Source organism: Peromyscus eremicus, chromosome X, assembly GCF_949786415.1.
Source record: "Peromyscus eremicus chromosome X, PerEre_H2_v1, whole genome shotgun sequence".
NCBI classification, from domain to species: Eukaryota; Metazoa; Chordata; class Mammalia; order Rodentia; family Cricetidae; genus Peromyscus; species Peromyscus eremicus.
In genome coordinates, this window is record NC_081439.1 from 39,135,593 (window position 1) to 39,163,281 (window position 27,689).

General features: G+C 35.8%; 1 pseudogene; it reads left to right on the forward strand.

Annotated features, from left to right (window-relative positions):
• The first annotated feature begins 2,231 nt into the window (after positions 1-2,231).
• The window catches only part of LOC131900009 (5'-nucleotidase domain-containing protein 3-like), a 35,967-nt pseudogene continuing 10,509 nt past the window's right edge, over positions 2,232-27,689 (forward strand).

Sequence of the window (27,689 nt, forward strand, 5' to 3'; positions counted from 1 at the left end):
GAATCAGAGTAACTGTGATATCATAAAATGAATTGGGTAATGTTCCTTCTGCTCCTATTTTGTGGAATAATTTGGAGTATGTTGATTGGCGTTAACTCTTCTTTCAAAGTCAGGTAGAATTCTGTACTAAAAGCATGTGGCTCTGGGATTTCTTTGTTTGAGAGAATTTTAGTGACTTCTCCTACTTCACTAGGGATTATAGGTCTATTTAGATTACTTATTGAGCTTTGATTTACCTTTGGTAAGTGATACTGTCAAGAAAACTATCCATTTCTTTTAGATTTTCCAATTTGATAAAGTATAGATTTTTAAAGTATGTCCTCATAATTTTTGGGGTTTCCTTAGTGTCTAATGGGATATCCTCCTTTTTATTTATGATTTTGTTAATTTGGATATTTTCTCTGCCCTTTAGTTAGATTAGATATAGTTTTTTAATCTTGTTGATTTTAATGAGGAACCAGTTCTTTATTTCACTGATTACTTGTATTTTTCTCTTTGTTTCTATTTTATTGATATCAGCATTGAGTTTGATAATTTCTTCCAATCTACTCCTCTTGGGTCTAATTCATTCTTTTTATTCTGGAGCTTTCAAGTACGTAGTTAAGTTGTCAGTATGAGATATTTCCAATTTCTTTTCTTTCTTTTTTTTGGGGGGTGGGGGTTCAAGACAGGGTTTCTCTGTATAGCTATTCACCTTTCCTGGATTTCCTGGAACTCACTCTGTAGCCCATGCTGGCCTCGAACTCACAGAGATCCCCCTGGCTCTGCCTCCTGAGTGCTGGGATTAAAGGTGTGCGCCACCACCGCCTGGCCCAATTTCTTTATTTATACTTAGTGCTATGAACTTTCCTCAGCACCACTTTCATCATGTCCCATAAGTTGGGGTATGCTTTATAGTCATTCATGGAATTCTAGAAATTCTTTAATGTCTTTTTTTGATTTCTGTCTCGACCCAATTTTCATTCAGTAGAGAGCTGTCCAGTTTACATGAGTTTATGAGCTTTCTATTGCTTCTGATGTCCAACTTTAATCAGTGGTGATCTGATAGGATGCAGGGTGTTATTTCAATTATCTTGTATCTGTTAATTGGTGTGAGTTGTGTATTGAAGCCTACCACCAACAGTGTGTGAGGATCATAATGTGATTTAAGCTGTAGCATTATTATTATTATTATTATTATTATTATTATTATTATTATTTACAAACTTAGGTATCCTTGTATTTGGGGCATAGATGTTAATCTATCTCTTTTTATTAGTTTTGGTTTGAAGTCTATTTTGCTAGATATTAAATGGCTATACTTCTTAGGTCCATTCACTTGGAATATCCTTTTTTAACCATTTACCCTGTCTTAGTTAGGATTTCTTTTGCTGTGAAGAGATACCATGATGATGGAAACTCTTAAACAGGAAAAACATTTAATTGGGGTGGATCACTTACATTTTTAGAGGTTTAGTCTATTATCACCATGGTACAACATGGCGGCATGCAGGCAAAAATAGTGCTGGAGATGTAGCTGAGAGTCCTACGTCTTGACTCACAGGTGACGCGAAGTAATCTGTCTTGGGGAGTTGCTTGAGCTTATACAAGACCTCAAGGTCCACTTCCATAGTGACATACCTCCTCCAACAAGACCACACCTACTCCAAAAAAGCCACACATCCTAATAGTGTCACTCCCTTTGGGGATCATTTTCTTTCAAACTACCACATTCACTACCTTCTCCCCAACAGGTTTTAGCCATACAATAATGCAAAAGAATGCATTCGGTCCAACTTAAAAAGTCTCCATAGTTTATCACAGTCAAAATAATGTTTAAAAGTCTAAAGTTCAAAGTCTCATTTGAATTTCATCCTATCTCTTAACAGTAACCCCTATAACATCAAAATCAAAAAGCAGTTCACATACTTTCAACATATAATGGCACAGGATATACATTAACTTTTCAAAGCCTAGGAAAGGGTGCATAGGTGAGGAAATACTGGACCAAAGTAAGACCCCAAAACAGCTGGGCAAATTCCAAATTCTGCATCTCCATATCTAATGTCAAAATGTTCTTCGGATCTCTAACTACTTCTGGCTTTGTTGACTGTAACATACTTTTTTCTCTTGGGCTGTTTTCACTTGTTGTTAGCAGCTTTCCTTGGCAGATATCCCACAGCTCCAGTACAGGCTTCAACTTCACAACTTCAAGCAATGGCCTCTCTAGGCCTCCATGCAGGGAGGTTTCCATGGTTGTCCTTGGTCCTCGAGGCAAATTCCATAATGCCTTTCATTTGTACTTGACTCTAAAGCTACAACCATGTGGCCAAAGCTGTGAAGTTCTCTTCACTCTGGGACTGGAACAAGAACCCCTCATTCAGTTGCATCCTTACGAACTTTCTATCTTTGATGGTTCCCTTAACTGCATAAGCTTGGCTGTCCTGAACCTTGATCTGTATACCAGGTTGGCCTCAAAATTCTAGAGATCCACCAGCCTGGGTACTGGGATTAAAGGCATGCACCACCATGCCCAGCTCTGAGCTTTCCTTTAATTCCTTTTCACAAACTGGAAACTTAACTGGGTGAGATCTTGCCCTGAGGTCACCATTCCCTTAATTTCATTTCTTTTTATTGATTTATACTTTATGTATGAGTGTTCTGCATGTATACTTACATGCCAGAGGAGATAATCAGATCCTATTATAGATGGTCATGAGCCACCAGGTAGTTGCTGGGAATTGAACTCAGGATATCTGGAAGAGTAGCCAGTGCTCTTAACCCCTGAGCCTCTCTCCAGCCCCATAATTCTATTTCTTAATCTGTTTATTACAATGAACGCAGGAATCAGCTCCATTCCACTTCCTAGTGTCCCCTTTATCCTGAAATTTCACATTTTTTGATCCTTTTAATTATAAATCTGTATAAGAATGACAAGTAATAACCACACGAGTCTATACTAGGCTGTTTTAAGATTTCCTCTGTCGTCTGAATAAATCCAAAACTTGTCACTTTAGGCTCAGGCAGAAAAACAATCACATTCTTCACCAAAATATTGTAAGACTGGTCTCTAGACCACATACTAACATTGTTCTCCTCTGAAACCTTTTGGTCAAATCACCCACAATTCAAATCACCCTCAGCACAACTGTCTTCCATTTCAATAGTAGGGTAGCCCATTAAGCAGTACTTAAGATATTCAACTGCTTTTTTATTCCATAGTCCCAAGGTCTATATTCCTTCAAGCAAAAGCATGATCAGGCCTATTATAATAATACTGAAGTCCCCAGTTTCAACTTCTGTCTTAGCGTTTCTATGGTTATGAAGCGACCATTGCCACTGTAAAGACTTTTAATTGCAATGGCTTTCATTCTCAGAATTTTAGTCCATTATCATCATGGTGCAACAGGCAGACATGGTGCTGGAGAAGTAGCTGAAAGTCTTACTTATTAACTCAAAGGTGAAAGTGTTATTTGTTAAGCAGTGCAAAGTTATTCATTAAGCAGTGCTGTTTACTGTGTGAGAAAAGCTACAAGGTACAACAAAGCCCACTATAAGAGTTTATTGAGAGGAGGAAACAGAAAGGGGTACTTAGGCCTATGGAAAGATCAAGCAGGAAGAGAGGGGAGGGGTAAGTGGAACCCACTTTTATAGATTTCCCTTGCACATGCACATAACCGTCTTATATAGCTATGCCACGCATGCACATATATTATGTATGCACATTATTATGTAATCACACTGCACACAGATTACATAGGATGTAAGGCCCTGGGATGACTAAGCATCTTGCTTGGCTACTGGACAAGGCATGTGAGGTCATGTAGCTGGGGGAGTGGCTAGGAATTCTAGCAGAAAAAGAAGTGATCTGTCTCACTGGGTGTGCCTTGAGACCTCAAAGTTCTCCTTCAGAATGACATATTTCTTCCAACAAGACTACGCCTATTCCAATAAGGCCACACCTCCTATTAGTGCCATTCCCTTTGGAGGGCATTTTCTTTGACACCACCAAAACCCTGAGGTAATGTCTATCCCTGATGTTGAGGTGTGTTTCTTGGATGCAGCAGAAGAATGGAAGCTGTTTTCACATCCGTTATGTTACTCTGTGTCTTTTTATTGGGGAATTGAGGCCATTTATATTGCCAGATACCAATGCACAATGATTGTTGACTCATGTTATTTGTTGTTGTTGGTGGTAGTGATGATGGTGGTGGTGGTGGTGGTGTGTGAGTGTTTCCTTCTTTTGATTTTATGGGGGTGAAATTATTTGTTGCATGTGTTTTGGTAGATGTAGTTAGCATACTTAGGTAGTGTAGCAAGAATCTTAGAAGGTCTTAATTAATAAAATCAAACCTGAATCCAGGTATTGGGGTGAATGCTGGAAGATCAGTGAAGCAGAACAAGCCACAGCTTCCTTACCTCCAATTTCTCAGCAGATCCTGTTTCCTCAGACTGGAAGCCTCTGTGTCCTCATCTGAATGAATCTCAGCTGAACTGCTTGTCAAAAGCCTGAAAGTTTAACTAGGCCTACTTCCTGGTGCTCACGCCTTATATACCTTTCTGCCTCCTGCCATTACTTTCTGGGATTAAAGGCATGAGTCACCATGCTTGGCTGTTTCCCATGTGGCCTTGAACTCACAGAGATCTAGGCAGATCTCTGCCTCTGAAAAGCTAGTATTAAAGGCATGTACTACCACTGTCTAACCTCTATGTTTATTATTGTGGCTATTCTGTTCTCTGACCCCAGATAAGTTTATTAGAATGAACAATATTTGGGGTAACACAATACCACCACAAGGTAGAGTTTTCCATTTAGCACATTCTGTAGAGATATATTTGCAGATAGATACTGTTTAAATATGACTTATCATGTAATATCTTATTTTCTACATATATTTTGATTGAATAGTTTGGTGAGTATAGTAGTCCACGATGGCATGTTTTGGCTCTTAGAGTTTATAGCAAATCTGTCCTGTGCCTTCTGGCTTTTAGAGTCTCCATTGAGAACTCAGTTGTAATTATAATAGGTCTGCTTTTATATGTTACTTGGTCTTTTTCCCTTTTAACTTTTAATTATATTTCTTTGTTCTATATATTTAGTTTTTTCATTATTATGTGGTTAGAAAATTTTCTTTTCTGGTCCAATTTACTCATTGTCCTATATGCTTCTTGTTCATTTGTAGGTACCTCATTCTTTAGGTTAGGAAAAATTTAATTCTATGATTTTTTTAAAAAAGATTTTTCTGGGTCATTGATTTGGGTTTATTTTCCATCATCTACAGCTATTATTCTTCAGTTTGATCTTTTCAAAGTACCCTAGACTTTCTGGATGTTTTCTGCCAGGAGTTTTACGCAACTGGTGTTCTGTAGCAATGCTAGGGATGATACTGGCTGATTGCGTCTCATTTATAGAGAGTGGTACTTTTACTTTTTCATACAGGACAAAACCATGTGTATTAGAATTTGATCATTTATGTATAATGCTAAAAACTTCTTGGCTTCACACAAGTTTTGTCATTTTCTTCAGCCATATATTAAGTAATCATTGTAAATGTTAACATCCCTAGTAGATTAGTCACATGATCTTCCAATAATGTAAGAGAACAAAGGAATTATCTTAAGTGTGTAAAACAATAAGTACAGCTTTCTTAAACCTTGGTTTGGGTATAGGTTATGTCTCAGTTTAACTTTTCTGACCTTGTCTTCAAACTGTGGGTGGATTTATCTCTATTGCACATGTATCCTCTTTCAAAAACATAGTATAGTCGGATAAAGTTATTCCTAAGCAGGGGAGAGAGAACATTAAAAGACATAACCAAATGGTGCAAGACATTTGAAATCTAGGGTGACCTTTGATCAGACTAAGAAATCATATTGCTAATCTGAATATTGAGAGGACAAAGCAGGATATTTTTCCTGTAGAAAAGAAGAGATTGGTTATTTTCTAAATAAACTACTCTAGCTGTCTATATATTATAACTGCTCTTTACTGGCTTATCAAGAACAAGTGAAGCAAATATTAGTATTTACAACACTAGACATGTGTTTTATAAAATAATTTAGCTTTAGTATGATTTTTAAAACAAATGTAACAAAAATGAAAGGGCAGCCTAGAAAAGGAGCTATATGGACATGTATACTAATTACTACAGAAGTATAGTAAAGTTGACCCTAACATTTGAACATAATAAGAACATGGATGATATTATGAGAAAATAGAACTACCTGTTTAAGAAAATCATGAAAGAAAAATACATGTGATCTATAAATACTTTAGTTTGTTTATAATACAAGCCACAGGATTAGAATTTATTTTCTGGCTAGAGAGGATATTGAGTAGTTTCTACATGAAAATAGCCTTATTTGATTTTGAATTATAGATAATTTCACATGCCTTTGTCTCCCACAATGAAATTGTATGATTTAATTATTCTGAATGTGTTATGGGCACCAAGATTTTTAATAAGTTCCCCCAGGCAATGCTAAAATTCAGTAAAATTTGAGAATCAATGAATTGAAGGGGAGAAAGTTAACTTGAGAAAAATGGTTTATAAGCTATAAGGTATATACTTAGAGGCAGAAGCTTTCTAATTTCATTGGTTTCCAAATTTAATTCAAGTAAAAGAAACAAGATTGGTATGATGAATAATTTCAAAGGTACTTTATTTAATTGGTGTATTTAAGGTCATTTAGATCAGACATTTTCCTAGATTTGATTAAGATAATACAATCAAGCAAGTGATTAATGGAAGCTGAATAAAAGAATTGAATGGGTACATACAAGCACAATGATACAGACACAAAGGAAACAAAATGTGTTTATTAGTGAAGTCTTTATCATAATTACTATGGAAGAATAGAGAAAAATTCCCTTCAGTTTTTTCTCTGGTGTATACTTATCACATCTACTAAAATAAATTGTTAGTGATATAAAATTATATTCATAAATATGTGAGGTCTGTTTAATTTTGCTTAAAATATGATTGTGACAAAAGTTAAATTTCAATAATGGTTACAAAAAGAAGAAGACTATATGTATGGCCTTCAAAACTGGTAAGAAGATAATCAAGAGGTAAACAGATATTGATGATGGTAGCTGAGATTCTACATGACTGATGGAGATTTGCATTGTATAGAAGCAGTCCAATTCACAGTAATATTTGTATTTCATTTCTGGATCAAATAACCACAAGCATAGCACAGCTTTACTAAGTTTACTAGTGTTAATTACCAAGTTTTGATCAAGGTGTCAGATTTTTGTGTTCTGTTCTGGAGCTAGATGTGCCCTTCCAAACTGATGCAATTGTTGGGAGAAACTTTTTCTCATTTTGTTTATAATTATATGACTGAGATCTCTGCTTTTTTATAGTCTATTAGAGGGCTTATGCTTAGCTCTGAGTAGCACTCACAGTTCTTTGCTAAATGGCATTTAATAACATAGCAGCTTACCTCCCAAGGCTAACAAGAGGTACTCTGTTTCTCCAGTCTCTTAAGAGAGAATTATAGACACAAATTCTTCAGAGATAAACATTACACAATGGTCTGACTAGTTTCAGTTATGTTTAAGTCCCAAGTTAACAGCAGTGATAACATTTTTCCCCACATTTGGTGATGTCAAAACTGGGTGTAATGTATAGCAAGTATGTTTTTTTTTTTTGTTTTTTTTTTTTTGCTTTTGGAAAGATAATGTGAGCTTCCCTTATTTTCAAGGATTATTTCTATAGTTCATTACTAGAGAAATTTCTTTGACTGTGTAGATAAAGTACAGGAAGATAGCATTTTTACCCAGAGAAGTATTACCACACAGAGGTAGTTCTAGTTTAGATAAGAAAATTATAGTGGTTTACTAGTAGTAGTAGTAGTAGTAGTAGTAGTAGTAGTAGTAGTAGTAGTTGTAGTAATTCAACATTAACAAATATCGTGTTCACAGTCAAGGATAACCAGTGGAACTCAGAGCCCTGGGATAAAGCAGGCAGTTGCAAAATTTTTTCTTGGTATGGACCTTCTAAAAATTATCCTGTGGATATAGGAAAATTAAAAAGGGACTTGTTCAGTTGTAGCTAGAGTTTTCCTGCCTGGCCCACAGTCAGGACAAATCTCTCTCACCCGCCAGTCCCATAGCCGCTCAGACCCAACCAAGTAAACACAGAGACTTATATTGCTTACAAACCGTATGGCCATGGCAGGCTTCTTGCTAACTGTTCTTATATCTTAAATTAATCCATTTCTATAAATCCATACCTTGCCACATGGCTCGTGGCTTACCGGCATCTTCACATGCGGCTTGTCATCACGGCGGCTGGCAGTGTCTCCAATGGATCAGTATTTCTTTAGCATAATTTGAACTGAAGTTCTATCCTCTCAAGCTGTATATGGTCTTCATGAGAAAACCATAACTACTTCTTCTTGTCTATTGCTCTTCAGAGCCCTTTTTTGAATGGTAATATCATAGACAAAAACATAGTATTCTCCTCTAAACCATATGCTATCATAAAAATCTATGCAGAATTTGACTAGAACTTGATTCATTGGCCTTCTATTTCTATCTTCTTTAAAATACAGATGGTTACCAGGGAAGGCAACCCAAGAGGAGGAAACATGTCCCAAAAGCAGACAAAAGAGTCAGAGACACACCCACTCACACTCTGGAATCCCCCCAAACGTCCAAGCTAACAGCTATAACATATATGCAGAGAACCTGATACATGGCTTCTGCTTTGTCTTATTGTATCGTCTTTTGTCATGTTTCATTGTTGTCTCTTGGAAGCCTGCTTTTTTTCTGAAGAGAAATGGGGGGGGTGAACTTAGGGAGAGGAGAGGAACAGAGGGAGGGAAAGCTGTGGTCTAGATGTACTGTATGAGAGAAGAATATATTTTCAATAAAAATACAGATGGTTACACCACAAATAATTGTTATTTGGAAATCAAAAAGTGTCTAATGTACAGACAATTGGATAAGTTTTATATTAATAAATCTCTATGATTTTTAGGTTTTAAATTTTTTTTAATTATTTTATTTTACAATATAATTTAATTCTACATATCAGCCATGGATTCCCTTGTTCTCCCCCCTCCCGCCCCTCTCCCCTTCTCCCTAGCCCATCCCCCATTCCCATCTCCTCCAGGGCAAAGACTTCCCTGAGGATTGAGATCAACTTGGTAGACTCAGTCCAGGCAGGTCCAGTCCCCTCCTCCCAGGCTGAGCCAAGCGTCCCTGCTTAAGCCCCAGGTTTCAAACAGCCCACTCATGCACTGAGTACAGGACTTGGTCCCACTGCCTGGATGCCTCCCAAAAAGTTCAAGCTAATCAATTGTCTCACCTATTCAAGTCAAGTTCTTTCTTACTTTTTAACTAGTTCTTTCAAAATTATGTACAATTTGTTTTGATCATATTCATCCTCCCTCCCACAACTCTTTACAGATCCATTCTCTGTCCCTTTCCTCCCTACCCAACTTTGTGTTTATTTCTTCCATCAAGAATAATTTGCACTGTCTAAATTGTCTGGAGCATGGCAGATCTTTCAGAAGTTAAACTTTCAGAGAAAACTTACCTTTTCTTTTACAATAACTAATAATTTTCAATAGTTCCTCAGCTAGGGGTAGAATTTTGTACCCATCTCCGCCTGCTATGCTTGAAATGTGTCTGGTCATTGAGGTCAGCAGCTGTTTCTGACTCTCGCATTCTTTCTGCCACCTCTCTCACCATGGTCTCTAAGCCTTCGGAGAAGGTGTGCCTGTGTATGTTCCGCTTCTGGATGGACATTCTATATTATGTAGCTGAAGTTTTCTCCAGTCATGCTCAGCCCCACGGACCCTGCAACTGCTTATAAAATAATCACTCAGAAGCTTATATTAATTAAACTGCTTGGTCATTAGCTCAGGCCTACCACTGACTAGCTCTTACACTTAAACTCAGCCCATTTCTGTTCATCTATATGTTGCCACGTGTTCCTTGGCTTTACCTATTGCCTTTACATGCTGCTTCCCAGATGGCAGACTTGCATCTCTCCTCAGCCTTCCTGTTCCCACAATTCTCTTCTCTGCTTGTCTGCCTGTACTTCCTGCCTAGCTACTGGCTAATCAGCATTTTAATTATACAGAGCGATATCCACAGCAATAGTATATTAATCTCTGTACCTTGGTCACCTGTGGATCTCTGTATTAGTCATTATCTATTGATAATTGAAGCTTCCCTGATGAGAGCTCAGAGATGCCTTAATCTATAGGTATAATGACAGGTCACTAGGATTTTGTTTAATACTGTGTCTATTTAGCAGAATAATAATGGTAAGTTCTTTTAGAGCCATAGGTACTTGAACCAATGACAGTATTGGATGTGGGTTTCATCTTACATAGTAGGCCTTAAATTCAATCTGAAAGTGGTTGGTTACACCCATAATATTCATACCACTGTTGAACCGGTAGGCATGTCTTGTCAGGATTGTTGTTATTACATCTCACAGGATTCACACCTTGGTAGGATTAATGATTATTTTTCTCATGTGTTAGTGTTTATAGCACCATCAAACACAATGAAAGCTAGCAAGAATGGATGAAGCTTCCAGATCAGTTCTTATACAAAACCTGTAGCTTTGTGTCAGTGAGTTTACATTGAGGTATCTATACTGTTTTACTGAAATTAGCAAGATGGAAGGTATAAGTAAGTGATAGAGTACTTGGTTAACATTCATAAATCCTAGCGTTCTGAGCTCTATATTAAAAATCCAGACTCTGTTTAAGGTGGGCCTAATGTCATATGCCTATAATCCTCAGGAAGCTGAGGCAGAAGGATTGAGAGTTGGAGGTCATATCATAACAGTTATCTGATTTTGGTATCTTCTGTGTTATAATGATACAAATCTGATTTAATATATGAAAAGTGATAAATTCTTTCTTATAAACCTTAGATAAATGGGCATTTGGATATTAAATAATATATCTAAAAATCAATTTAAAATTGAGAGTAAAATTTAAGATTTTTCTAATTATCGATTTACTATAGACATTCCAAATTATGAAACAATATTTCATATGTGGCATGATTTTATAAAATAATCACCATTACCTAGAGATGGTTTCATAAATATCAGTTGAGAAAAATTGTTTAGTTGCAGAGGTTTTATAGTTTTATCTATGTATTCCAGAGCTGAATGCTTGGTATGTTCACCTGTCGCTATATTATGTGTAACTATAGTGTGAAAATATTCTGTTCCAAAAGGGAATCCCTAGAAATCCCCAAATTTCTCAGACTGTTGCCAATGATACTGTTTTCTCCACACTAATTGATGGTAAAACCCTGTTGTTAAAGACGACATCACTCACTGAACCAGGAGAAGTCAAGCTGGTGCCTAACTCTAGCCTTTACCCATACTCACTAGGTTAATGGTACTGAAAGATACTCTTCACACTACCAAGGGAAAAAATTAACCACAAACACAACTATAAAGCCTGTGATATACAATAGTGAATTTCTTCTATGATGTGTTGGTGCAATAGCGGCACATTGTGGGAATAAACAACTACCCTCTGGTGATATTTAAGGCCTACTCTATGAGATTGAACCCATCCTCAACATTGCTTGGGTGTTCAAGAACCTGGGACTGTATAGGTCATAGACTGAGAATAAAACCAAACAGTATTGTTCTGCTAAAGGAACATATTCATAAAATGACTCCTAACAACAGTATGCTATACAGATAAATGAGTGCCTCACTAAGCCATCATCAAATAAGTTTCTTCTTGTAGTAGATGGGAAACAACACAGAGACCTACAACTGAACAATGTGCAGAGAGTGAGAGATTTTGGAGTACTCAGTCCTAAATGAGATGTCTTCATGAAACCTGTCAGGGCTCAGGGATCTAATTGGAAGAGGAGGTAGAAAGATTTTAAGAGCCAGAGTAGAGGGATGACTCCAAGGAAACAGTATCTTTGTGATACCACTGGACCGATTCATATATGAACTCACAGAGACAATAGCAGCATACACAGGGCCTATAAAAGTTCAAGCCAGACAAAGTCTCGAGGCTGACAGGGGGAAGTAGAAACAGGCTTGCTTCCCTAACAAAGAAACAATCTGCAATTAATACCCACTTGCAATGGAAAAATCACTTTTCTCCAAAGGAGTCTCACTGTGTATTAACCACACTTCAGGATAGGCCTCATGCCAAGAAGTAATGACAAACAAAAACCAGCTCAGTGGTATTTGTGTAGACTTTTTGTCTTATTTTGTTATATTTTGGCTTTTGTTGAGGTATTTTTTGTCTTTGACATATTTATTTGTACATCAAATTTTGTGGGTTTGATGGTTATTTTTGTGTGCTTGTGAGTTTCTTGTTTTATTGTTTGTCGTTGAATTCTTTGTTAAAGAGAGATAGAAAGAAAAGGTATGAGATTGAGTGTGTAGGGAATTGTGCAGGACCTGGAGAAGCTTAGGAAAGGAAAATGTATGATCGGAGTATATTGTATGAAAATTTTTTAAAATAAACAAATAACTGATAAAAAACACTGATAAATTCTAAAACTGTGCCAAGATTATTTTATATCAAATTAATATAGACACATATTTGCCAATATATAATATGATAGGCCATAATAATTTACTTGTCAATTGGCTTAGTGTTTTATTATAGATCACAGGAGATATATAAATGGATTTCTTTGAGAACTGAAAAACATTGTTCTATTTCTCTAAGTATCTAAACTCTACATCAAGCAAATGAACAAGGATTGAAAATCGATTGTATTTTATCTTTTTAAAGTATTACAAATAGAGAACTATCAACATTAATTTATACTATAAAAATTGTATTTCTATGTAAATACATGGACTTATATAGTGTATTTGAACAGTTTAAATTTTGAAGTGTTCTATTAGAAATTCTTTTCAGAGTATAATCTTCACAAAAATGCTAGAAATTAGTGGGCTTACATTGATTACATTCTATTTCTGAAATCAGTAGTAGTAGATTTATAAATTTTATGTGACTAGAGTTCGGGTAGTAGCTGTTTGACTTTAATTATTTTCACCTCTTATACTAACACTGAAAACAGTTTTTAATTATCTCTTAAACCCCGTGTTTCTTACATTTATTACCATCTGAGTTGCTGTATAAAAACTTAAGATCTGGCTTATTGTCTTGATGTTAAAATCCTGTAGAATTAACCTTCTCTCCATTTAATATTGTTAAATTTTATTGAATTGATAATATGGTTATCTCCATTTATTCTGGTGAATTTACTCAAGTGACAAGGGCTGCTGGAGCCAATCTCCAGTATCCATGGAAACCAGGCAGATCCAGAATTCCAAGCTGTGGAACTTTAAAAGTGAAAGTCAACACATCTTATCCAAACCATCATCATTGAAGTGTTTGCAAAGGCATGCAAATGTTAACATAGGAAAGTCAGCTAAAGTGGAGGCAGTAAGTTTCAAAAGCTAATTTAAGTGAATAAAATGCTTTCCAAGAAGTTGGTACTTTCCCACTTCTGGAGAGGTAATTTCATAAAACTTACAAGAAAGCAAATGAGATCAGTATCTTTATACATAAATTTTGCAGGACTTCAAAGATTACCTTTTTTGTGAAGCATAAAATTCAGAAAAGTGCTTAAAAAAACCCACAAGGTAAATATAAAGCAGATTTCCACTGAGTAGAGTGAGAGTTGCTTCATACCTCATAGTTATAGTTATCATAATATGTGTACATATTTGTATATGTGTAAATTATTTATCATTATAGTGACTACATTTAAATAGCACAACATTCTATTTATAATAGCACTATTTCTTCTTATGATTATTAGGGAAAATTATACTTTTGTACACTGTCTCTAGCAATGCAGATTCATAATTATAATTTTAAATAATGTCTTCTAGATCATACTGGAAAAAAAGAATTTATGATTACAAGTACATTAATATTGAATTTCATGACTTTATGTTTTTGCCTAGAAATTGACAGCATAGTATTCTTTGGAATTTTGCTTATCTAATGAAAGAATCTCTATATATTTTCTTTTGGATCCAGATATTCCAGTATAATGTCTTTCAAAGGCTTTTCTTTATCTGCTGATACATTTGTTCAAAATTATGTTTACATTGAACTGTGTGAGGCTAATCTATTTACCACATTTATGTTGAACTGTCATATATCTTTAATCCCAGTGCTATACTGCCTTGATCAAAGTTATTTTGAAGTAAATCTTAAAGTCAGATGACCTCCAAATTTGTCTTCTCAGAATTATTTTGGCTAATGTAGATCTCTTGTTTTCCTGTATAAATTTTAGAAGGAGCCAATCAATTTGGGCAAAATATAAATAAGTTAAAAAAAAGTTTTCTGGGATTCTGATTAGAAAAATACAGAGCATATGATAAATTTGTAGAGAATTATCCTTTTGATAGTAATGATTGTTGTGATTTGAATAAAAATGGCCCCAATATGCTCACAGGATTAGAACTATTAAGAGGTGAGGCATCATTGGAAGTACATCACTAGGTGATGTACTAGAGGTCTCAAATCCTCAAGCTAGGTCTAATTGTGATATTTAATTCCTGCTTCTGGAAGACCAAGATATTAAACTCTCAGCTGCTTCTCCAGCACCATGTATTCCTGCATGCTGCCATGCTTCCTGCAATGACTATAATGGACAAAACCTCTGAAACTGTAAGCCAACCTCAATTAAATGTTTTCCTTTATAAGATTTGCCATGATCAAGGTGTCTCTTAACAGCAATAAAACCCTAAGACGGAAGCTGGTACCAGTGACTGTGTTATTGCTATAATAGGTCTGACTATGCTTTTATTTAGAGGAATGTTGAATTTGCAAGTTTGTGTTGGAAAACCAGTTGAATGTTGTAAGTGAGGCTTAGTAGGCCATCCTAGTAGGAAGATGGAAGACAGTAATGTTGAGGGTGATTTGAACTGGGGGAAGTGGGGAGGCTGAATCAAAATATTTCGGAGGAGAAGAATATTGGTATGTGGCCTAGAGACTGTTTTTGTTTTTTGGGTTTTTTTTAATATCTTGGCAGAGAATGTGGCTGCTTTTTCCCTTGTCCATAAAGTCAGCCTGAGGCTAAATTGAGGAGTTTTAGATTAATTTCATTGGCAAAGGAAATCTCAAAATAACCTAGAATTGACTTTGTCATGTGGTTATTAGTGTTCATGCTTATACAAATTTGTAATGAAAAGGATCAAGCTCAATGAGGAAAAATGCAAAATGTACAATCTGAGGAGAAAGTGGCACCAGGAAGTTGAATGGAACTAAGTCCTATATTCAAAGAAATAAACAGATTAAAGAAAATCCTGATGTTAAATTGAATGAAGGGAGTAGTGACCTCAGTGCAAGATCCCACCCAGCTAAACTTCCAACTTGTGGAAAGGAATTAAAGAAAAGCTTAGGGCTGGGTATAGTGGTGCACAACTTTAAACTCAGCGCTCTGGAGGCAGAAGCAGTCAGATCTCAAGTTTGATTCTAGCCGGGTCTACAGAGCAAGTTACAAGACAGTGAAACTTAAGTAATGAAGGAAACTGAAGCTGTAAAATTGAAGACTGGATCGCCTTGAAGACCCCAAGATATTGAAGATACCAGTGCTGTGGGATACCTGCCAAGGAAAGCTGCTAACATGGAATGAAACCAGACCAAAAGAAAGAAGTATGCTGCAGTCAACGAAGATAAAAGGAGCTGAAGATCTGAGGATCATTTTGACATCAGACATGGATATGAAGATTTTGGAGTTTGCTCAGTGGTGTTTGTTCTTGTTGGTTCAGTATTTCCTCACTATGTTCATTTTCTCCCTTTGGAATGCTAATATATATCCTGTGCCATTATACATTGGAAGTATATTATCTGCTTTTTTATTTTGATTTTATAGAGATTACCATTAAGAGATTACCATGAATATCAGAAGAGACTTTGGACCTTTAAAGAAGTTAGAGACTGTTATCAACTATAGGGACTTTTGAAGTTGGAATAAATTCATTTTGCATTACATGACTTAAAGCCTATGGGGGCCAAAAGAGTAGAATGTGAGTGCTTTTAATAAAAATGGCAGTCATAGGCTCATACAGTATGGCACTATAATGAGGTGTGGCCTCATTGGAGTAGATGTGGTTTTGCTGGAAGAAATGAATTTCTAAGGGGTCAAGCTTTGAGTTCTCAAATGATAATCCAGGTCTAGTGTGACTTTCACTTCTTGCTGCCTGAGAATCAAAATGTACAATTATCAGCTCCTTTATCAATACCATGTCTGCCTGCATGATGCCATGCTTCTTGCCATGACAGTAATGACCTGAACTTCTGAAACTATAAGCCAGCCCTAATTACGTGTTTTCCTTAGCTGTGTCACAACTGTCTGTTGGTCTTCTACATTTCTCAACTTTTAAGATTCTGAAGTCTCTTTGATCTAAGGGAATATTATTAGAAATTAATGTTGAGGCTTTTGAAAGGATTATATAAGTCAGTATATACAAACCACTTAGAGCAATATTTTGTTTTGTTTTGGTTTTTTTTGGTTTTTCAAGACAGGATTTCTCTGTGTAGCTTTGCGCCTTTCCTGGAACTCACTTGGTAGTCCAGGCTGGCCTCGAACTCACAGAGATCCGCCTGGCTCTGCCTCCCAAGTGCTGGGATTAAAGGTGTGCGCCACCACCGCCCGGCAGAGCAATATTAAAACCGTTTGCCATATAACATTATCAAAATATTTAGGGTACATGTTTTTAGTGGATATTTAAACTTTATTATACTGAAAGATAGATAATCTTATTTAAAAAAAAACCAGACCTGGATGAAGATATTGCTCAGTAATTAGAGTACTGCTATATCAGAATTTGAAATACTGACAATCACTGGATAAAATTAGAGGAATTCTGCATAGGAATTAACTTGCCTATAAGGACAATGGAAATAGTATATAAGGTTAGATTATTAAACCAAAATCATTACAAACTGATTGAGAATTAATACTTTCCTCCAAACTCAAAAATAAATTATTAGTAAAGCATATTAATAATCCTCATGTGATCCATAAAGCGGTAGATAATCTTTTCTTTCCATCATTCTGTCACTATGAGCAAATATATTTATCATAAATGTCCTCTCATTTGAATAGACATCTTCTTTGTTTTGTTTTGCTTTCCAAGACAAGGTTTCTCTGTAACAACCTGTCTATGTAAGGATTTGCATTTAATTATGTAAATATGTGTTTCATCTGTTTCATCTTGCCTGCCTAAGGTACCTAATTGGTCTAATAAAAAGCTAAATGGCCAATAGCTAGGCAGGAGAAAGGGTAGGCAGGGCTGGTAAGAAGACAGAATAAGTAGGAGGAGAAATCTAGGCTCTGAAGGAGAGGAAACAAGGAAAGAGGGAGAGAGAAGTAGATGAGAGAAGTAAGATATCCAGCCACCCAGCAAGCCACAGAGTAAGAAGGAAAGAAAGACATTTAGAATAAAGAAAAGTAAAAAGCTTAGAGGCAAAACATAGAAGAACAGAAACAGGATAATTTAAATTAAGTTACAAAAGCTTGCTAGAAATAAGTTAAACTAAGGCTAGGCATTTTAAATAAGTCTCTGTGTCTTTATTTGGGAGATGGGTGGAGGCCCCCCAAAAGAGAAAAAGTCAACTACATTTGGAGACAAACATGGGGCCTATATTTCCATGTAGGGCCCAAGAAAGCTGAAAAAAAAAGAAAAAAATATTACTCCTTTAAAAAGCTCTGCCATACAGCAGAGCACAAAAATAGCCAGCATGTTAAGTAGAAACAAAAGATATGTAAAAATGCACATAAATTCCATAGCTGGGATGAATGAATGCAGTTCCTGGTTTTAAAAATGTAGTTCTTGGCCAGGCCCACAGAGTGTAGAGCTTGTCTTTCATGGACCAGAGTAGGTTGGAGCCAGGCAGCAACCAGCCAGCAGATATGAGAAGCAGTGAAAGTAAGATACACAGAATGAAAAGGTAAAAATCCCCAAGGCAAAATATAGATAAAGAGAAACAGATTGAAATAAGAGCTAAGATAAGACTGAACGTTCATAACTAGTATTAAGTCTCTGTGTCATGATTTGGGAGCTGATTGGTGGCCCCAAAGAAAAAGCCTGGTACAGCAGACATGTCATTCCAATAAACTTTTAATCACCCAATAAAATGAGTGACAGAAAATGGCATCCATAGTGCTTCTTTATGACATTTAGTCCCTTGCAGTATGTTGAAATTCTTTCAAAATTTTTGTTTTCTGCTGAATTCATAGGGAATTTAAAGGGAAGCTTTAGAATTGGGAGTCTCAAATATTGCTGAATATTTCTAATAATATGCTTCACATAGCATGTAATTTATGGTTCTTACATCATAATGCCAAGAATGGGGAACTAAATTGTGGACAATATATCAGCATTTAATGTCTACTTCATATATAGATATTGAATTGGTTGGACTAGGGACTTTGAATATGAAAGAGGCAGGAGATGGAGTAATTAAATTGTGTAATCTAAGAGCAGCTCATGTTACAATTTTTGTATGGAGAAATGAAAATGTTTAGCTTCAATTATTTTCTTATGGTGATCCTATAGCACTGATTTTTGAAGTAAATTGTTTGAGTATGAAGTTCTATGCAATTCTTTAATGTCTAAAATGAAGTAAACAACTGTGACAACTATACTACACCTTATATCTAAATTATCATCATAGGTTATAACGGATTGAGGTTTACTGTGAAATCAATAACTATTAAGACGCATACACATTTATTAAATGGTTACCTTGTATCAGACGATATACAAATTATTTACCATGCATTACCTCATCTAATCTTTATTGAAACTCTATTAATCTGTTTCACAAATGGCTTAGTAATCAAAGATGGCAGTGACTTATCCAATATAATATAGCAGAGAAGTGCATAATACCCATGGTCTATGAAATGATACCTGTTTATGGTAACACAAACTTGATATTCATATACTCTCTTATACTGATTTCTTCTGCAATTTAATATTTCACTTATTATAAATTCATATATTCATTTTCAAAGAGGAAATAGAAATTTAAAAATGAATTCATATTCTGCCTTTTATTGCCTTTCTTTTTCTGCTTCCATAATGATCACTTGCACTTCGGAAGGAAGTTTAGTGATACAGATGTCCCATATGTGTAGTGGTATTTGCTTTGCCCATGACCTTGGGCTATACATCCCAAAGGAGGTGGTGCTTCCTGCCATTGTATGTGACCATTTATAGGGGATTGGAGAAGGGTCACATGCCCTTCTCCTTGCTCCTGCTTGTGATGTGGATTTGTGCCTGGCTAGCTCAGTCAGTAGAGCATGAGACTCTTAATCTCAGGGTCCTGGGTTTGTGACCCATGTTGGGTGCCACTTTTTACAATCAATCCACCCTACAAGTTGTAAGAAAAAATTGACAAACAAGGGTTAGGGCAGGGTTTTGTTTTCTGTCTTTACAGAATAGAAACACCCATCTTCCAGAAATCCCTTGGATACCCAGATGTATACAACAGAAGAAAAGAACCTGTTGGTACCAATATATTCTATAGTGTAATATATCACTGCCTAACATCAATATCTCTTTAACTCTAGAATAGTTGTGGTCCCAATTCAATTATTAATCAAGCCGGCTTTGGAGTTGGAATGTGACTCTCTCCTTCTCTAAACCCCAGCATGTTGCTAAAAGAAAAAAGGTTAAGAGATTTTTGTCTCATTTCCAAAGAGCCGCCTGGTGTGGGACAGAAGAAAACCAATAATTTAAGGACCATGGTCATCCAGACTCTATTTCTTTCTATGCTTTTCCTTGCCTTTGAAACTTCTTTCCTTATCCAGTATAAATCAAAATCTTTCCATCTTGATATTGAAAGTGTTCAAGTTTTTCCACAGCAAAAAATAAGTCTTTTCCAACAACAATCTCTAAAATCTCCAAAAGGAAGATGGGGCTCCACAATAATGATTCTACCCAGTCCAGAATAATGCCATGGTATTCATAAACATTACTCAATGATCAAACTTGGACTGAAAACTCTCCGAAGTAGTCCCAACATAAGATGGTCCATCACACTACACTTGTAGCCAGAATCTCAGACAACCTTATCCATTATTCTGAGACTGGATGCAGAATCTACAGTTAGTCCAACTGAAACCTAACTATCTGAGCTTTCTTACAGAACCCCACAGAGATACCATCACTTCATGAACAGCATGAACCAACTCTAAGAAAACAATGCCCCTTTTCCCAAAGGTGTCATATTTCTTGGGGTTATGGATAATGGTTATAGGGTTGGGGGTGGAAGAAAATATTGGACTCGATATTCTCCTTAAGAAAAGAAAAGGGGGAATGGATAGGTATAGGATATTAAGATACATTATTGTATATACTAGCAAACTAATTTAATAAATATTAGCCTTAGATAAATTGAACTATTGTAGATTCTTACATATTGATACAAATATAAACTATGTTTATATTCTTATTTAAGATAATTTGTATATTGATACAAATATAGAACTATACTTGTTGTAATGTACATATGTTTCTACTCTTATTTGAAATGTTTGTATATTGATACAAATGTAAAATTATATTTGTCATACTGTATGTAAGTTCTACCTCTGTTTAGGATATTTTGTATATAGATGTATATTTAGGATTATTGTCATATTGCATATTGCACTGTACATTACTAACTCTGCTTTAGCTACTTTGTGTATTGTCACAATATTGAGGTCATTGTCCTTCTACTGTACTTTTGTTTACAGACTGTTTAAATTGTACACATGAAGCCTTAGTCCTTAGTTATTTAGGTTGATAAGACTTATAGATTTATAGTCACCTATGCTTGTCATCTCTATAGTTATGTTAGTTAGGTTGTTCAGATTTACAGATATATAGGTCAGATAGACAGGTAATATTCAAACACTTCATAGACCTAGAGAATATGGCATTTAAATGCTTGGATAACTTAGAATTCTATTGACACGAGGCACGATTGCTTCTAGCAGCACCGATCTGATCCCTAGAGAATGTTGGGCTTCTAAGGCACTTCTGTTTGGAAGTTTGTCTTCTTCCTGGCACGTAATCGCCTGCTGGGCAAAGAACTGCCTGTACCTTGACTGCTGACAGTATGAATGCTGTCCTTTCTTGATGAGTGGGACACTAGGGAAAGTGACTTCTGAACTCTGCCAAGACAAGGTAAGATTGTCTTTCAAAATTCCTGCTTCTGAAAATGGTCTGTCAGATACTGGAGGCCTGTAGCCAATTGGAATGAACCAATGATGCTGAGAAACCTTAGGTGACTGTTTAGGATGCCAGCTATGTCTGTCTACTCTCACAGGACTCCTGAAAGTTGCTTGCATCCTTCTCCCATTTCTCAGGTATTATTTATATTCTTTCTCAGGTCTTTGATGGGATTGAAGACTAATAGTTATAGTTACAATCTTCTCATATCTTAGCTAGAACATATTAGTACTAGAGTCAGAATCTTCAAGATAGGACAGCTATTGTAACCTCAGTAATTTGCCATTTACCCATGTTCTGGACATTTAGCTTGTCTTCCTTGTTTGATGTTATTCTTATTGGCTGTAGTTCCATTTGGTTTATGTTATTACCCTTTGTTTTTCCTGGTTAACACTTGATAATCATTCTTACTGTATGTAGTTTCCATTAAGATTAGAACCTTCTTATTTAGACAAAAAGGGGAAATGTAGTTCTACTTGCTCTTCTCATGACCTTGGGCTATACAGCCCAAAGGAGGCAGTGCTTCCTGCCTTTGTACATTACCTCTCTTAAGGGGTTGGAGAAGGGTCACATGCTTTTCTCCCTGCTCCTGCTTGTGAGGTGGATTCGCTACTGGTCAAATCAGAAGACAACTTCTGTTGTCTGCTCCGTTCTGTAATTGTGAGTGTATTTCCTCAACTTATATCTTAATAAATTTTGTTACCTATTTAATAGACTCACATGGGTTTATTGTAATACATATGTGACTTATTCCACAGACATATGTTCTTTGCATTTTGACCAGTTGTATGTTTCTGGATTAAGTGGCATGCACTACAAAAAGAAACATCTCTAAAAGGATATAAGAGATGTACTAGTATATGGGTATAGAGAGAGGAATTCTGAGTGCAGTTTGATACTATATGCATTTAGCAAAATAATAGCACTACGTTTAGCCCTGGGATCTACTAACTACTCATCCATGGGTTCTTTGCAAGATGTACACAGCCAGGAATGTATGTCTTGTAGAGTAGCTCTAAAATCCCATCAGAAAGTAGCTAATTGACCAATGCATCATGGACTTGTCTTGCCATACTAGTCATTATTGTAGTTTACAAGGTTCACAACTGAATAATAATGTTATTTTCAAAAAAATGCATTACACCTTCTGGTATTATAAAAGCTATCCAGCTGGGAGGAGCCATTCTAGTCAGCACCAACTTGAGTTCTCCATGTAAACTGTCCAAAGCATGTGGTGTCTTCAGCAATAAGATCTTGACATCAAGTTTTATTTAGATACTGAACAATGATAATAGCCTACATTTTTTAGGAGTCACCACTTACCAATAACTGAAGAAGAGCTATGCCACACATGGCAGTAGGCCTTTTTGATAAACAATGGGTTTTGGTAGAAGCAATATCCTCATCAATATCCTTGTAGTGCAATTCTAAGAAAGAGCCCATTTACATGCAAGAAGAAAGATATTAATGGAAGGCAAGTAGTAAAACACTGTTGATATGAAAAGGAAAGGAGGAATAAAAGGGATGGGGGCTTAAGATGGAAGAGAGATGGAAAGATAGGGCAGATGAAGGGAACAAAGAGATAACTAACACTAAGGATGTTTAAAAAGCCACATGGAAACCTCTGCTTTATAAACATTCTAATTACATGCATATAAATATAATATATGTGTGTGTACATGTGCATGCAAATGCATCTGAGTCACTACAGAAGGCAGAAGAGAGCATTGGGTCCCTGGGATTAAGATTACATATGACTGTGATTGCCTGACTGCTATTAGAGTGCTGGGAAGAAAATGTTGGTCATGTGCAAGACCAGCAGGTACTTTTAACCACTGAGCATTCTCTTTAGCACAGAGCCTGGCATTTTAAGGATAAAGGATACTGAGTATTTATTCTTTCATGCTTGAATGGACTGGGAAATTTTCTTCTTATGTGAGATTATTCAGAGACTATTAAAAGAACCTATAAATAGTGGCAATTTTAAATTTCCTGTGGTTATGTAAACTTTTGTAAAATAAATTTGAAAATATACTTTCCAAATAAACGAGACATGCATTTTTATGAACATAGCATACAAAAAGACAAATGAATTAAATTGCTTCTGACAAAAAGTAAATCTTAAAAACGTTGAACAATGTATGAAATTTACTATCTGTTTCTAAAAATAGAAAATATATGTAAAACTCTCCCAATTGTATTAATTTGAAATGTTTTACTTTATTATTCAAATATTCAAATTATAAATTATAGTCTATGGATTAACTATTTTAATACATTTGCAACATTTTTGTCATAATAATTTTTTTTACTTTTATATGACTTTAAAAGAAAATTTGTTATTCAACTAGCTAAAAATGAAATTTTGCATCTTAAAAAATCTCTCATTGTGAATTAATTGTATGTTTTTATATTTTTCATATATTTTGATATTTTTGTCTTCTAAAAAGATAAAATTTGACATAAATATCAAATGACAAAGTATAATTTTCAATAGCATATCCATTTGAAAAAAAAGTCAAGTGGAACTAACCTTTACTCAGTGTCACCATACCTTTTTGTCAGGACTGCCATCTCTACAATAATGACACAGAGATTTCTTATTGATTGTAAATGATCAGCCATAGCTTAGGCTTGTTACTTAAACTTAGCTCTTACAACTTAAATTAACCCTTTTCTAGGATTCTATGTATTGCCATGTGGCTTGTGGCTTTACCGGTCCTCCAGCATGTCTTTCACCCTCTGCTTCTCCTGGAGATCCTGCCTTTCTTCTTCCCAGCATTCTCTGTGTCTGGCTGTACCACCTAAACCTTCTGTCTAGCTAATGGCTGTTTAGCTTTTAATTAAACCAATCAGAAGGCAAATTGGCAAAGACACATCTTCACTGGGTACAAAAAGATTATTCCACAACTCAAAGCTTTCCTAAAGCAAGAATCATCTCAATACATTATTTAAATTAATTAGTTTGAGATATTTAAAATTTGGAAGGCATCTCATTTTGATCTTTATTTTAAATAATTTACAAAGAGGAAGCATCATCTTTTATTTCAAATAAAGACATGAAAGAGTTAAAGGGATTGGTCTAGGTAGAGCAATACAATAAGCCACATTGAAAATGTGCAATCCTTGTTGTTAAATGGAAATTCACTCAATGAGTTCTTACACATTAGTGTAATGAATCTTAGACAATTACTAGAAAAATAATAATAATTTAAAAACATTCATTGTTGGCTGGACGGTGGTGGCACATGCCTTTAATCCTAGCACTCTGGAGGCAGAGCCAGGTTGATCTCTGTGAGTCTGAGATCAGTCTGGTCTACAGGGTGAGATCCAGGACAGACACCAAAACTACACAGAAAAACCCTGTCTTGAAAAAAAAAATTGTTGTCCAAAAGGATTATGTAGAAAGCACTTGCCAAGAAACAAAGATCTTTTAGTTCATAAGTTGGTGATACAGTTCTGAATGTTTATTTTAATGTATAGTAGAACTCAGTATACTTTTAAACATTTTTCTGAAGTGTAATTCACATGTCATAAAATTCCATAGCTTCGTATGTGCAATTTAACACTTTTAGTAAATTTATCAAGTTGTGTAACCATAGCTCAAATAAAATTTTCTAGTACTTCCAACACTACATCAAGATTCATTATATTCATTTAAAGATTGAGTGTATTTCTACCTCCAGATCTAGGAAACCACTAGTCAAAATTCAATCTCTATATATTTTTGGATTTTGTTTTTTAACTTCCAGATTTTTTGATAAAGAGACTAATGAAGGACAGACTGATCTCAAACTTTTATATAGTACACAAAGACGCTAAACTTCTAAATCACTTGCCTCAACCTCCCTTATGATAGGATTAAAGGTATACACCACCACACACATTGGGTTGTCTTTTCTAGCCATGATAGGAAGGCTTCTGCCTTGTCTTATTGTATCTTATATTGTCATATTTGTCTGTCTTCCTTGGAGGCCTGCTCTTTTCCCGAAAAGGAAACAGAAAGGGAGTGTGTCTGAGGAGGAGGTGAAATGGGGAGGGGGAGTGCTGAGAGGAGTGGAGTTTATATGCTGCTGGAGATCTAACTCAGGACTCCCTGCATGCCAGGCAATGCACTCTACTACCAATGAGTTGCATATTGAAACACATTGGAGAGATTTAAATATATCATTGTAGATGGAGTAAAAATATGTGGCTATTTATTTCCACGTTATTTTGTTTCACTTGGTATTTCCAAGTTTTATTCACATTGTAACAATTATCATGAATATCTAATTATTTTTTATTGCTAAATAGTCTTATTATATGATATTCTTCAGTTTGCTTTTTTGAGTTTTTTCATGTTCCTGTTCATCATAAAGGATGCTGCTATGACTTCAATTAAATAGATTTGTTTATTATAGTGGTGACTATAAGTAGAAGCTGAGCATAATTATTTGTGATTTTCCCTCATTAAGGAGGGAATAAGTATGTTTAGAGGCATTAAAGGTGTATAAAATATGGGTAGGTTAGTGTAAATGAAAGAAAAATCCTATTTGGTTAATAGTAGTTAGTGAACTGTTCTCTCCTCTGGGTACAGAATAATTCTCCATATATTTCTTTAAATAGTGGGTACTTACTCTTTGTTAAGTATTAGCCTAATAAATTATCATGAGATAAAAATAAATTATGGTGAGAAAAAAAGGTAGGAGGAAATTATCAAACCAACAATCAACAAAATGATAGTCTGGGTTCTCAGGGTAATAATCAAAAGAGATACCTGAAAAATGCTCCATTTCACCTGAAGGACACTTGTTCAGCTATGTCCATTGCAGATATTCATAATAGCTAGAACCTGGAAACAACCTAGATATCCCTCAACTGAGGAATGGGTAAAGAAAATATGTTACATTTACACTATGTTTACCCTATTGCTTTACCTTACCTCTCTGGATCTGTGGATTGTAGCTTGATTATAATTTACTTAACAGATAATATTTACTTATAAGTAAATATATACTATTAAAGAAATGATTTTTTCTGCTTAATTTTCTTTAAAACAAAAAATCCAAGCCTGTCAGCAATTCATCCCTGTAAGAATATCATTTTTAATTGAAAATAGATTTTTCTCTCAAAAAATACATCCCGACAACAGTTTCCTTTCCATCCTACTCCTTTCAACGCCCCTCTCCTGCCTCATTTCACCTCTTCCCCCAATACACTCCCTTTCTGTGTCCTTTTTGGAAAAGAGCAGGCCTCCAAGAAAGACAGACAAATATGGAAAAATATGATGCAATAAGATAAGGCAGAAGCTGGAAAAGACAACCCAATAAGAGGAGAAAGGTCCCAAGAGTGTTCGGATTATCTCATTCTAGATGATTTTTTTTTCTAGTTGCATCCACTTGCCTACAGATTTCATGATGTCATTTTTTAACAGCTGAGTAATACTCCATTGTATAAATGTACCATGTTATAGATGTCAGAGAACCCAGACTATCATTTTGTTGATTGTTGGTTTGATAATCTCTGCCTATCTTTTATCTCACCATAATTTAGTAGGCTGATACTTAACAAAGAGTAAGTACCCAGTACTTAAAGAAAGATAGGCTGGATTGAGGGGCACATAGTGACTTCTCCCTGGGAAAGGGAAGTAGAATAGATTTTATAGGTGGACTGGGGGCAGGCGAAGACTGAAGCTGGAGAGATCAGGTGGAGGAGGAAGGGATGGAGGGAGACAGTGTACAGAGAGACAGCTAGAACTGGGAGGCATTTGGGATGCAGTGTGGAAACATAGTGTAGTAGAATCTCCCTGGATGCTATGAGGGTGACGTTAGTGAGGACTCCTAGTAATGGACAACACTGAGTTTTAACTGGCCATCTTTTGTAGCCTGACAAGGCTTCCAGTGCTAGGACAAGGCTGTATTATGTTGAGTTGTTGCCCAAGATGATCCTGCTGAGATCTGTAAACATCCAAGGCTGATGCTAGGATGGAGGGTCCCTCTCTGAAACTGACCCACTTCATACAACATCCACACGTTTCCTTGAAGTCAGAAAGGTTGAGCTGGTGCCTATATGGAGACTTCACCCCTGCGTCCTAGTTTCTTTAGGGCAAGAAGGTACTCTGCAGGCTATGGAAAAAGAAACCTGGCCTCTAATGCAGCCTCAGAAACCCCAAAATGTGATCTGTCTTGCCTGCAAGTTGTGCTGGGACAATAATGGCATAGAACTTATGGGAGTGGACAACCAATGTTTTGTTTAACTTGAGACCCATACCATGAGAGGAAGTCCATGACTTAAACTACTTGAATGGCCAGAAACTAGTGACTGGATAGTCCATAGACCTAGGGTAGAACCAAACAGAACAGAAACAAAAAAGAAATATTCCTAATGATATTATACTATACTCATATGTTGGTACCTTGTCCATTGGTCATTAGAGAGGCTTCCTCCAGCAGCAGTTGGGAGTGGGTTCAGAGACCCACAGCCAGACATTATGCAGAGAGAGAGAAA